The sequence below is a fragment of the Ursus maritimus genome, unplaced genomic scaffold (assembly GCF_017311325.1).
Source record: "Ursus maritimus isolate PB19 unplaced genomic scaffold, ASM1731132v1 scaffold_26, whole genome shotgun sequence".
NCBI classification, from domain to species: domain Eukaryota; kingdom Metazoa; phylum Chordata; class Mammalia; order Carnivora; family Ursidae; genus Ursus; species Ursus maritimus.
The window spans coordinates 11,029,748-11,044,491 of NW_024425119.1; positions in this window are offsets into that span (position 1 = coordinate 11,029,748).

Here is a 14,744-nt window from a genome sequence, read left to right on the forward strand (position 1 = left end):
CATCTAGACACCTGAAATTGACCTTTGGGCGAAGTAAAAGAGGGGCTCCAAATTACGCGGCGCTTCTCTCCCCCAGACACTTGTTTTTAAACCCTTTATATTTATTCATTCAACGTTTATGAAGTACCAGAAACTACTTCTGACACAACAATTAAGAATGACACAAAATCTTAACTCTACTTGGCTGCTTATTCCTAAGCGATAACTTACGGGTGATTTTATCTATAACCCACAGGTAAGGAAATTGAAGTGCAAACGTCAGAGAATCAGTGTAAACATCGGAGTTTACGCCAATTTAACGGCAACAAATAATGGGCTGTTAATGTGTATTTAATGCTATACTTGGGGGAAGAAACTGAATAAATTCACATCTTACCTTCTGCTGTAGTTGCATCTCTCTACTGGTGAAAGCTTAAGCAACTGAGCCCTCTTAGCTTCAGGGATGAGAGGTACAGAGAAACAGATCGCCCAATAAACGTATTCCCAGTTCGAAGGGTCCACATGGTCTTTAGAGAATGCACTGGATTACGCTAAACACATAGCCAGAGGGACTATGTGTGACCTGTACCCAGCACCTATTTGGAATTTAGGAGTATTTGGCGTTCTTTGCCTATAGAGTCCAGACAGACCTAGGTATAAATTTTAGTACTGCTCTTTATGGAGAGAGTTCACTTAGGCTAGGTGAGCAATGTTAGAGAGGGTGTTTCCTCCTTTGAAAGTTTCTCAAAAGCACCATGGAAAGGAGATGATATTATCATATGTTAACTCGTGTCTGGTCCAACAAAAGCTCATTTTCTTCATTTCCTAGTCTCCTGAATCAATTACCGATTGTTTTCTCCTGGAATTGTCTGTCTTGTGGCTACATCAAGAGGGTTGCTATCAAGTGTAATTCACCATTGTATCCCTACTGGCTAAGACAGAACCTAGCATTGACCTAGAACACAGTAAATGTTTGCTAAATGAAAACAAATGAACAAAAAGACCAAAATTTTCCAAACTTATCAACACACGCATTATCAAGTGTGTTAACTATCCAGCCTTACTACTTTCTTCATTCATGAAAAAATACAGATTAAAGAAAATAAATTCTTAGAAAAAAAATTGCAAAATAAGGATTTTTTTTTAACTTTCCCATGTACGTCTATGTTTTAAAAATCACAAACACCTAAATGTTAGGTTCATATTTTAGTTTGACTTCAATATGGAGCATGTGGTAATGTTAATGTGGGTGTTTTTAAAAATCCTGGTCAAATACTTAGCATGGTTAAAGTATTTCTTAATTTTAAAAATGCTAGTCATTACATAATAAGGATGATTGTTTCTGGCAAGGACTGGCCATTGACTTTCTTATCCTTCAAAGTTATTATCATTGCTGTTAACCATATAGAATGGGATTGCATGAAAAGAGAGGTCTTGAATTCTTCAAACTCCATTCTAATAGTCAAGCCCTTTTTAAAAATATATGCAGGTACACCCCGCTTTTCAAAAATTCATGTTAAGCCATTTCACTTTCACAAAAGAACTCCATTAGTACCTGTTTTCAACTAACAGAAAGAAATCCAAAGAGGATTTTGCTTTTATTGAAAAAAAAAAAAGGCAAAAAGCGAAGATAATGTTCAGCATTTGTTCCATGGCAAGCTTTTTCCCCAGGAGCCACACTCAGCATCTCAGTATCAAGCTGCCATAGCCTTGAACTGTGTCTGTGAGCATCTGCATTTTATCTTGATTTATTTTGTGCATCTGTTAGCAAGATGTGTCCTAAGGTATCATAAAAGCCCAAGAGAGGTTATTTTTTGGGCCTGGGAATGCTCAAAATTTTTTCCATATAAATAAATGGTAATTGTGTTTTTATGCCATTTCGGGTTCATGGAAACACTCTACATACAATAGCAGGGGAAACCTGTATATATATTCACCCTTGGAAAATAATTCCTAATTAACAGGTGGGGTCTCCAACCTCTGGAAGATCCTAAAATACTTACAGATGCATCCTGGGATTTCCTAGAATTTTGTGTTGGAATGGCTCCCCAAACTATTCATCATTTTCATCCAAGAAAAAGCAGTGACCAGCTGGTAATTCTTGGTATTGTGCTAAATAAATCTAGAGAGAATTGTTTAGAACAAACAAAATCTATGTTGTTGTTGTTTTTTAAGATTTTTATTTATTTTAGAGAGAGTATGCATGCAAAAGCAGGAGGAGAGGCAGAGGGACAGAGAGAGAGATAGAATCTCAGGGAGACTCCTCCATGCTGAGCATGGAGCCCGAATTGGGGCTTTATTTCACGACCCTGAGATCATGACCAGAGCCAAAATCTAGTTGAACGTTTAAGCAATTGAGTCACCCAGGCACCCCAAGATCTATTTTGTTTTAATTATCATAACTAGAGAGCAACTTGGATACAGATGCACACAGAGTCTTCCCTTCCTTCACTCACTCATTAATTCACACATTCACTTAGCATGTATTCACTAAGCACATACTATGTGCCAATGTGGACCAAAATGAAGTTTGCACTAACTTTTTTTTTTTTCCCATGTGATGTTAAATAATTTTTTCACTATCATTTCCTTTGGAAGAAAATGTCATTTCTGAAAAAAAAAGAAAGAAAGAAAAGAAAATGTCACTTCTTAAATTTGAGATTAAGTGGAACAAACAAAAAACGAATTGTAATCTAATTGTTGGCAGCAAACATTTTTAAGCAATGACTGACTCAATCATGAAAATAAAAGCCAGTCTGTTCCTAGTATGAAGGGACTTAGAGCTTCCCTAACTTCCGGAAGGGCTGGAGGGCTGGGGGAAGAGAGAGAAAATCCACGAAGCTCCATTGAAGATAACAAATCCAGCCCCAAAGCCAGTGGTTCTGGGGAACCCTCCCAAAACCATGAGAGTTACAGGATCTCCAGGAGACTCTCAACCATTCAAGGCTACAGCAGCTTTGGGAAGACTTAAAGCTTATGCAATTTAGACACCTGTCTTTAAGAAAAAAATAATGAATACAGAATTACCAATGCCACTCTCCCAGTCTTGAAAGGGCCCATGCAAGGAAGAAGCCCCTTAAGTCTAAACTCCCCTAACTTCCCACATGTGTCCACCCCATACCAGCTATTTTAATCAGCAACATAGACGCTAGAGTTCCTCAAGGAGTTTATCTGTAAGCAGCTTTGAACCTCCATCTGTGCATGCATCTTCCTGTCACTAACTGGAAGACAATGACATCCTTTTCTTCTGCCTTCGAAATCTTGAGCTAAATCTTGAACTAGTCTCATTGACAGATTCCAACCTGGAACCATAAAGGGACGGAAATGCTGGGAAATATAGTTCCTGCCTTTGAAGAAGCTAAGGATGATTCTGAGTTGCCAAGAGACTATCTAGCATATCACTGTTGGGAAGAAAATACAATTGATTAAAGGAGATTAGGAGAGTTTAAGCCATTCAAGGAACTAGTGCTTTAAAGTATATAAGCATTGATATATTAGCATATCTGAGACTGAAAAACAATGTTCTTCTAAACCGGATTGATGCTAAAACAGTGGGAGGGGGGAAAATGGTCAGTTTGTAATAAAAAGGTATAGGAATCAGAGAGGAAAGATTTGTCATGGTCTCCAGCAATGTTCTTCTCCTTGCAGGGGAGGAGAGAGCCTGACTTTAAGTCTCTGTTTGGCATTCACTAATAATGCATTCAACACATTTATAGGCCATTCACATTAGGTGCTAAGGATATCATGCAGATCAAGACCAGAACGGTCCCTGTATCAAAGGAGCTGTTGGTCTAGGCTAGCACTGCTTAACTGAAATATAACTTGAGCCCCAAATACGAGACATAGATGTAATTTTAAAATTTCTGCCAGCCACAATAAACAAGTAAAAAGAAACAGATTAAGATTGGTGATGGGTAGTAAGGAGGGCACGTATTGCATGGTGCACTGGGTGTTATACGCAACTAATGAATCATTGAACTTTACATCAGAAACCAGGGATGTACTGTATGGTGACTAATATAATAAAAAAACATCGAAAAAAAGGAAACAGATTAAATTGATTTTAATACATTTTCCTTAACCTGACATATCCAAAACATGTATTTTCAACATTTAACCAATATAAAGTTATTAATTATCTATTTTACATTTTTTTTTCTTTCGGTACTGTTTTTAAACTCTGGTGTGTATTCTAAACTTACAGCACCTCTCAATTTGGACTTGCCACGTTTAAAGTGCTCAGTATGGCTAGTGGCTACCAGATTGAGTTGTACAAATATTCTGGACGAGGAGAAGTTTAATTTTCTAAGCCTATTATTATTATTATTATTATTATTATTATTTTAAGTAATCTCTACCCCCAACCTGGAGCTGAAACACAACCCTGAGCTCAAGCATCACGTGCTCTTCCAACTGAGCCAGCCAGGTGCTCCTAGACAGGGAGCCTGAATAATTCTCCACAAACCCATTGTGAAAAAGTCTTGGCCTTGCAATCTGAACCACACATCCGTCTGTGGTAACCCATTAAGATAAGGTTACCTGTCAGGCTCACTTGAGCTTCCTTATGACATATAATAGCCAAAGAACTTGCGTGAATCATAATTCCACGATTCTGAATAGTTGTATGAGAGTGTCACCGCTAAGTTCTACAGCATGTAAATGAAGTTAGTTCACAATATCCATTCCTTGCCAACACTGCTTGTGCGGACATACCCTCTTTTTTTCAAACATATCTCGTCATGCCGAGGTGAAGATACAGTCTAGGTTGTCTTCCTTTTCATTAAGAGAACTAAGGGCAAGGTAGGGGATTGACTGTGACTTAACCCTCTCCTATGTGAGACTGGATTTAGGACTTGGCAAAAGTTGCATCTGTAGATCTGAGATTGTTGAGAGGGGAGAAGCAATTACTGAGAAATTTAAAAAGCAGGCTTAAAAAAAACCTGATTATTTCAACATATTTTGATTTTATATAAAACTTACAGCTTCTCAAAGACTCTTGTGTTTGTTTTGCTTCTATTATTTTTTTTTCTGAACTGTTCTTTCATCATTAAGGTAAGTTTTTAATGTTCCTCTAAAGATTAGCAAATTGGTATACTTTTGGTTGAAGAACTTAAAAAGATTGTCTGATAGATAAAAAAGAACTGGAAAGAAGTACTAGAAATTACCCATTTCAACCCCACTCATTTTACAAATGAGAATCAGAGAGATTAATCACCTTTCTCAAACTAATTCATCTAGTTAGCAGCAAAGCTAAAATCAAAACCTGAGTCTCCTTATACTCAATTGAGTGCTCTTTCTTCTATACAATTCTGGTTGAAAAAATCCCCATTGCTCTGACATTGAGTCTAGTGGTGTTTCAACTCTCCTCTTTAATTAAGCATATAAGAATTGGAATCTGGTAAAATGTAAGAAACATGCATAGCAATCTGTAAACACTCTGAACTCACCTCAGAAATAGAATTAACTGGTGGGCTTCTGGCTGGCTCAGTTGGTAAAGCATACATTTCTGGATCTCCCCATTGTGAGCACACGTCACGCTGGGTGTGGAGCTTCCTTTAAAAAAAAAAAACAAGATTCAACTGTGGAAGGCTTTCTGGCCACTGGAAGATGTTCATCTTTCCAATGAGGACCCCTGGAGAGGAAACCAAACAGCTGTGTGCAATTTTAGTTTATAGCATTTGGAACTAACTCCTTAAAACAATGCAAAAAATATATTCTCTTCTTCCTGAAAAAGCTCTCTTCTGTCTCTTTCTATACAGATTACTTTTCTTTCTTCTTTTTTTTCTGTTCTAATCCACTCTCTCTATTCTTTTTCATCTTCTTCAATACTTCCCTTTGTATCTTAGTTGTTCAAAAATTAAATTTCATTGGATATCTAATCCCAACTCTTGTCTGGGAGATTTAATGATTTACAGGAGTTTTTTGGGGGGTTTTCTTGTGTGTGTGTGTGTGTGTGTGTGTGTGTGTGTGCGCGCGCTTTGGTTGGATATGATAATTCTGGGAAATAAATCCTCAACCAGCAAAAGAAAAAAGGGAAAGCATCCAATATTCTCTTCCTCAATTTTTGCTCTTTAAAATTCTTTCTCCTCTGCTCTTTAATATAAACTCTTCCTCTTGGTCAGACTCTATTAGAGTCCCTAACTGCTCCCTGTAGTGATCTATTTTGGTTTTGGAGACACCTGTTTAATTCGATTGTGATACTCCTCCAACATGGGAACTTTGGAATAGAAACTGAGAATGAGAAAATTTGTAAGGGTAAGGAAAACACTAGCTCTTAATAAAACCACAAGAAAGAAAAATTAGTATTAGTTAAGTACCATCAGACTTTTGACTTCCATATAAGTTCACAATGTTGAAGAAAAAAATTACTATGAAGCAGCAATATTTGCTAGTGTAGTATGAGTGTATACTTATTTTGATACTATGAATTAAACATAAAGGGAGTAATATCTATCTCTTTCAAGTGTTTAGATCTCTAGAAATCTTACTGCACTCTGAGCAAACTATTTCTAGTCCTCTTTTTTTTTTTTCCAAGTAATCTCTAAACCCAGTGTAGGGCTCAAACTCTCCATCCCAAGATCAAGAGTTACATGCTCTACCAACTGAGCCAGCCAGGTGCCCCATCTAGTCCTCTTCTTTTTATTCTGCCTTTACCTGGATTCTTTGCACCTGTCACTATTGGTCTAAGTACAGGATGTTGGGGAATTTGAACTTGAGCTATAATGAAGAGTAGAGTGATGGCGTGAAGTGTACTCCCTCTCCAGAGCTGACTCCTGCCCCTGTCAAATCCTGGTAATAGAATACCATTTACGCACATCCCGCTGGGCCTTTCACAGTGAGCCAAGACTCTATCCCACCCCAAACTTCCTGCCCACAAAGATTGCCTTTCGAAACTTTCCAAAAAGAGGTAACTCAGTCATTTTCTCACACGATTGAATTTGAACAGAAATAAGTATTACGATAGGATATCTGTGTCCTAACTCGGTTATATTTAACTACAATTTACAATTACATATAAGCTTGTTGCAAATTTCCTGAAACACATTCACCTAGTGCTGTTTTGCTTTGAGACATGAAATATATCTTCATAAATTATTTTCGTAAAATAATCTTTCCTTTCGTTGTATTCCTGGTTAGGCAACTTACAGTGATTTTCAAGATCTTGACTCTCAAGCCAGTTTTTTCTTCTCTTTGACTTATTATGCCATTTAACTAGAAAAGGAGTAATTCATAAAAGAGTAGTTTCATTGATAAAGATGTAACAATTTTAGTTTTTGGTCTCGGAGGCAGAAAGGAGAGGACGAAGGGGGCTTCATCATTTGAAAAGCATCACAATAGGGGCGCCTGAGTGGCACAGTGGTTAAGCGTCTGCCTTCGGCTCAGGGTGTGATCCCGGCGTTGTGGGATCGAGCCCCACATCAGGCTCCTCCGCTATGAGCCTGCTTCTTCCTCTCCCACTCCCCCTGCTTGTGTTCCCTCTCTCGCTGGCTGTCTCTATCTCTGTCAAATAAATAAATAAAATCTTTAAAAAAATAAAAAATAAATAAATAATAAAAAAAAGAAAAGCATCACAAGAAGACACCCTCACTGAGTTGCCACTATGGCTCTAAGGCCTATCACTTTCAAAAGTCACCTGTGGCAAATGTGGCTATCCTGTCAAGTGGAAGAGAAAGGGTAACTGGAGTGGCAAAGCTAAAATACCACTCGACCAGTGGACTGAGGCACCTAAAAATTGTATACTGCAGATTCAGGCCTGGATTCTATGAAGGAACAACACCTAAACCCAAGAGGGCAGCTGTTGCAGCATCCGGTTATCTTAAGGATTTCAAGGATTAGTACTCGATAAATGTCCTAGTTTAAGGGAAGCCTGGGTGACTCAGTCAGTTAAGCATCTGCCTCCCGGTCAGCTCAGGTCATGATCTCAGGGTCTTGGGATCGAGCCCTGCATTGGACTACCTGCTCAGCAGTGAGTCGGCTTCTTCTTCTCCCTCTGTGATCTCTCTTGCTCTCTCAGAGACATAAATAAAATCCTTAAAATAAATTAATAAAAATAAATTTTAAAAAGGATGCAGCAATTTTAGAATTTTTAAAAAATCGTTCTGAAAATTTCGTGTATTTATTTTGTGAGAGAGACAACACATACATGAGAGCGGGGGGAGGGGCAGAGGGAGAGGGGAAGGGAATGTCTTTTTTTTTTTTTTAATGATTTTTTATTATATTATGTTAGTCACCATACAGTACATCCCCGGTTTCCCATGTAAGGCTCGATGATTCATCAGTTGCGTATAACACCCAGTGCACCATGCAATACGTGCCCTCCTTACTACCCATCACGGGTCTATCCCATTCCCCCACCCCCCTCCCCTCTGAGGCCCTCAGTTTGTTTCTCATAGTTCTTAGGGGAAGGGAATGTCTTAAGCAGACTCCCCACTGAGCAGCAGCCCCAGGCGGGGCTTGATCTCACACCCTGAGAGCCTGACCTGAGCCAAAATCCAGTCAGCTGCTTAACTGACTGAGCCACCCAGGCACCCTGCAATTTTAGAGTTTTTTAAGATGAAAGCAGAAGTTTTCAAATTTAAAGTTATACCACACTAGGAGTCCTCACAGTGAGAGTTTACATGGAAAATGAAAAGGACTCAGAGTTATGAAATATCAACAGGAAAAACTTAAGTTCAGGTAGGCTAATTTTAAAGCCAAGATTGCAAGAATTAAGTGGAGTGATTCATTTGTTTTCTGACCGGGTTACTTTGTTTTGGTGGTGGTTGGGGGTGATGGTTTGTGTGTGTGCCAGACATATATTATGCTGTTTCACTATGGCTATTTCTATTCTCCTGTATCTTAATTTTAGTTTCTATTCGGAGTCAAGATTCATAATCTATAACTATAATGAAGCTAAATATTGTCCCAAAGCTAAAGGTATGGAACCTGACTTTTAAAGGAACCCACTATCAGGGCCTACAAAATAGAAGAATGACATTTTATTTGAATCTTACTAATGTATAAAAATGCTAGCCAGCTAGCCAGCTCTTTTGTTATCTCTAACAAGAGTAAACCAAAAGAACACAAGTGAAATTGTACCAAGGAGGAACTCAGTTTAATAGCATCTGACCCTGGGATGGTGAGAAATTCCATCACGTGGCAAAATGACTTTGAGGTGGTGAGAGTACTCTAGAGTCTTGAGTTACTGTGAAAGGTGCATAGGGTTGTGTTTAACTGGTATTTTACTACCCAGATTTGACAGGAGCAGGAGTCTGCTCTGGAGCGTGATGCACACTTCACTCCATCACTCGACTCTCCATTATAGCTCAGGAAATAAGAATCATTATGGCTGCTCAACGAGTTTAACTGGCCACACCTTAACCTCAGTTTCTGATCTCAATGTATTCTGGTCCCCTAAGATTAGTTGACAGTTTCTTGACCTCTGTTATGGCTGAAACTCTTAAGCAAGCTGTGCATACCTTCAGAAAGAGGCCACATTGTTGTTTGAAATACAAGTTTGTCAAGAAAATGCTGAATTGGGATTACTGATGCCTATTCCTCCAGATGAGGACCAAACTCATATTGAGAGTAAGTTTTGTGATCAGGATCTCCCCTATCTCCCTCTCAAACAAAAACTGGAAAGAAGAGACAAAAAATATCTCCTAGGTGGAGATTTTTTATTCTCTTCAGTTGACCCTTTCCCTTTGCCATTCCTTTTTTTTTTTAAGATTTTATTTATTTACTCGAGAAAGAGCAAGAGACAGCACAGAGGGAGAGGGGGGAGCAGGCTCCCTGCTGAGCTGAGACCCCCAATGAGGGGGTTCCATCCCAGGATCCTACTATCATGACCTGAGCCAAAGGCAGATGCTTAATCGACTCCTTTTGCCATTCTTCTAATTTCATTTGTTCTTACCTCTAGTCCAATTCATTTTTGAATCCATCAAATTCTCAGACCTTTCATTTGCTGTCTGTAGTAGTGAGGGTGGCACAATTACTTGAATACTAATATTTTAATTACTTTGAATACTAAATTTATTTGTTACCTTTCATGGTCTAGGAACTAAACAGGGGCCTCATAGTTATCATTTCTAATGCTTGCACGAGCTCTGTAAGGTTGGTATTGTTATCCTAATTTTGCAGATGAAGAAATCAAAACACAGAGCAGTCACAGAGCTAGTGGCTCATAGAACAGAGATTCAAACTCAGGTCTTTCAAGGTCTAAAGCCAGAACCATCCCTTCAACTCTGCAGTGATATTCCCTCTAGCTCTTATCCGTATAGATTATGTGAGGCTACCAGCTCTAGAAAGTAATCTAACATTCAGTCAGAGAGGCAAGTTTGTTTGAAAATGGTACATGAAGCCATATCACTATATGGTTACTTTTATCATCCCACATACTTCCATTTCTTTCACACTTAGAGGCTCAGACAGATGGAAGCAAAATGAGGAGGGGAAAGAATAAATAAGGAGTGAACTCAGTGACTAGGCTATGGCTGTTTTTCTGTCTTTTTATATACTGCTTTCCTTTACTTACATATCTTTTTCTGGGTTCTGTCTTATATACTAGGATTAATCTCAATTTCCACTTCTTCTATAGTACCCCAACACAATTTAAATTTCCAATATGATTTATGTAAGTCAAGCTGCATGTTACCTATGTTGCAATAGAAGAATCAGAGAGGATTCTGACTAACTGGGTTTTTTTCTGTGGTTTCCTTCTTCCTTGTTTCTGGAAGAAAGCTAAGATTTTGGTAGTTAGTAGTCTGTAAGACTGACAACAGAAGCTGACTCAAGAAGCCCTCTCTTTATATTATAAAAACCGAAATCCACTAAAGATAAATGTGAAGGTGTTTTCAGTGGAAGCAAAGAGCTAGTGTCCTTGTAAAAAGATATGCAAAAGCAGAAGCCAAGGCAAGAAGATTCTCAAGCCTGGGAAGGGGACAATAGTGTACTGTGGGTAACTAGGACTGGGATCTGCTCTCCCTAGAGACCACGGAAGGACTTTGTAGTGTGGAGGCTGTCTGCATGGTGGGCATATTTGGGTAGCCTCATGCTCCTCTGTGTTCTCAACTCTGGTAAAAACTCCCATGAATGCTGTAACTCAGCCACAGGGGTTGGGCATTCTTGCAACCTTGGATAATGCCCATCAGCAGCAACCATGAATACAATGTAGACTAGTTTGCTTTATGTAGTAAAGGTCTCAGGTGGGATGGACACGGACGGGAAGGGAAAGCAGATCAATGTGTGAACTGCTGCATGAATTCCACTAATGACTGAATTCTTACAACTTTGATGGGATAGGTTCTTCAAATAAGATTACTTATAGTTCTGTTTGTCCCTTAGATCCATTCTCCACCTTTCTTTTCCCCGTTCTGTGCTGCAGGGGGCTAACCTTTCGGGGCAGCTTCTGTAGACATCTTTGCCCCTGGATTCCAGTAGTGTCCAGCCATTGGGAGGCACTGGCAGGAGATCAGAGGAAGGGAGATCAGAGGAGAATGAATTGGGGTATTTTTTTCCAAGGATCTCTCCTTGTGGGTTGACTGGGTTCCTTTACTGATGGCAGCAGATCCCATCTGGTGGCCCTGCCTTTTTTTTTTTTTTTAAAGATTTTATGTATTTATTTGAAAGAGAGTGAGAGCATGAGCGGGGGGGGGGGGGGGGGGGGGGGGGGGGGGGGGGGGGCAGGTCAGAGGGAGAGGGAGAAACAGACCCCCCTCTGAGCAGGGAGCCCAATGCTGGACTTGATCCCAGGACTCTGGGATCATGAGCTAAGCCAAAGACAGACGATTAACAGACTGAGCTACCGAGACACCCTGGTGGCCCTGCCTTATAGTTATTTTCTCTGTGTTGGGTTCTGGTAACCATTTCTTCCCCTTGCCCCCTCAGACCTAAGATCTTTAGAAACTTCCCCATTCTTGTTAGACTGGGGTGAGGGCAGGAGGGAAGTGAGGGGGTACTATATTATTTCTAGTTGATATCCCTTAATCCAGCTATACCTTTTAAGTAATTTCTTTGTTAAATCCTCCTCAATTATCTTTTATCATGCCATGTTTTTCCTACCAGGACTCTCAATAATACATCATGTGACTTTCCCCCCCCATACCTAAATTTGTAGACTCATGATCCTCATATGTTGCTCCATTGCCTCCCTCACCTCTGCCTGCCCTCTGGAATTAATTTGTGTAGTCCGTATCAGAGCTATGGTAGATCATCACTCCTAGCACTAAAGCCAAATTATTTTGAGATTTTTAGCAGTGAAATTCCACATCCTGGGAAATGCCTCAGTCCTAGGCAAATCAGATGATTATCAACCTATTTATTACTCTGGTGTGTACTTGGGTGCGCAATTTCAGAAGTCCCTGGTAATTTGTGTCTAGTGGACTATAATGAGACAGAGTTTAAAAATTACACACAATTCTACAAATGAGATTGTTCAGAAGGACATGAAAGAAATTAGGATAAATGCCACTCTGCTCAACAATTGTTTCAAGAATACTCTTTAGTGGGTCATGAATATAAGACTTTCATTTCAGAGGAAAATGTTAAGAATTTAACCACTTCTTGAAGATGGAGGAGCAGTATTATCAGAATCCTGGTACAAGGTTAAAATTATTCTCCAAACCTGGACCTGCCATCTGAGGCATGGTTTAACACATTGGAGCAGATGATAGAGCTAAGGAAAGGCCATTTAACTTGTGACAGAAGTGATTACCAGAAACAGAGTGTTTTTAGGAGATACAATTTCCATCCCAAGACAAAAGACAGTTTTACCCTTAATAAAGCTGATATTGAGATGGCAGAGAGCTGAGAAAAAAAAACATGATCTATGGAATGTCCAAGGAGGTCAATCTGAGGAGGCCACTAGTATTCTCAATTAAATGTGTCAGTGGCTGTGGTTGAAGGTGCTTGAGAATTGGTTCCAAGGGCTTAAATCCAGCAAATATAGTAGGCAAACCTCCTAAGTCTTGCCAGAAAGTTAGGGGAAGCCGACTGTATTTAGAGTAAGTTTATAGACTTTGTTATAAAGGAACCCACCCTTAAAGCCTGAGGAAAAGTAGAGCTGACCTACATAGCACAAGTGTGGCCAGGAGAAAAGATGAGCATCTCTCCCTGTGCAAAGCTTAACTTGACCGAACTCAATTACTTTCCAAAATTCTCCCAAATAGTGAGGCTGGTGAAAAAGGAAGAACAAGAAAAAGCTGTTTCCTTTCACAGCAGGAAGGTGGAGTTTAGGAAAGCTGGTCCTTTTCCGTTGATTGGCCCAAACCAGGCAAGAGTAGATGGGGGATTAAAATGGCAGGTAAAGTCTTTGAATGCCAGCCACTTTTCAGTTTTAGGTAGGACGGGGTGTTTACCTTTCCTTTTTCCAGTTCTCCCTGAAAACAAGCTTCTGTGATGAGTGAAACCTGGTGTTCCCACCAAATTTTTGTAGACTTTAAGCCGCCGTCACTATGGTGGCCTGAGGCCTGTGACTGGAAAAGAGTGGACCCCACAGTGAGACTAGCATTGACCTGCACACTAGTGTTAAGAATGGAGATCTGAGGGGTGCCTGGGTGGCTCAGTCGTTAAACTTCTGCCTTTGGCTCAGGGCATGATCCTGGGGTCCTGGGATCGAGCCCCACCATCGGGCTCTATGCTTTGCTGGGAGCCTGCTTCTTCTTCTCCCACTCTCCCTGCTTGTGTTCCCTCTCTTGCTGGCTGTCTCTCTCTCTGTTAAATAAATAAATAAAATTTAAAAAAAAGAAAACAAAAGAATGGAGATCTGAAGCCATATTTCCTGGGTTTTAATCTTACAAGCTGTGCAAACTTGGGAAAGTTTATTTCTCCTCACTTAAGTTTCCTTATCTGTAAAATGGGATAATAATAGTACTTCTTTTATAAACTTGCTGTGATGACTTAATGAGATAATGTATATAAAAGTCTTAGAATAATACCTGTCACATGGAAAGTATTCAGTAAGTGTCTATCTTGCTCCTCATCATCAGAAGAAACACATTTATAAGATAGCTGTTTACGGTTTAGGGTGTACACTCACTCTTTTTTTTTTATTGTGCTTTTGAGGAAGATGAACATTCCATGTTTGACTATACAAGGAGTGCTTGTGAAAGAAAGCCTAAGGTGTACTTTGAAGTTCTCAAGGGAGCACCATCGGCCACTGTCATCTCAGTAGAGGTCACACTCAATTGGCACCTCTTTTGCTTGACTCATAGCCCCTTAACTTAACCGTTTTATGATCTATTTTATGTGCCCATGAATCAAATAGCATTAGCTCTACACAATCTTCTCAGAAAATGGGTTATTAGTTATTGCAGATAATTTCTTTCCACTGGAGAACCTTCTGTGCTGTATTTGGGGAAGAATTTTAGGAAATAATAAATACACCAGAATTTGAAAGGGGAGGAAAGTACAACCTCAACATGGATGAATGTGAGCAGGAGACTCTGACCAAAAGGGTGGGAGAAAAAGGAGGGAGGTGGTGCCTCTATGGATGAGGAGGCTTGGCTGAAGATTTGATTTGAGTGAGCAGCTCACATTTCTTCCTACCAATGGACCTGTGTTTCTGTCCTAATCCCCTGTTTAATTAATTAAACAAGGAGACCATTAGACTGAAGTGGCTTTAATGCATTAGTAATCTACAGAAGGAAACCAAAATCTAAGCTTGTAATGCCTCAAGGTTAAGAAATTAAAACCTGAGGACAACCAATCATCAACAGCCAACTAGGATTTCCCAAATAATGCAACAGCTAAACCTATGGCCAATCAATTTCTTGGTTTTGTTTCCTGTC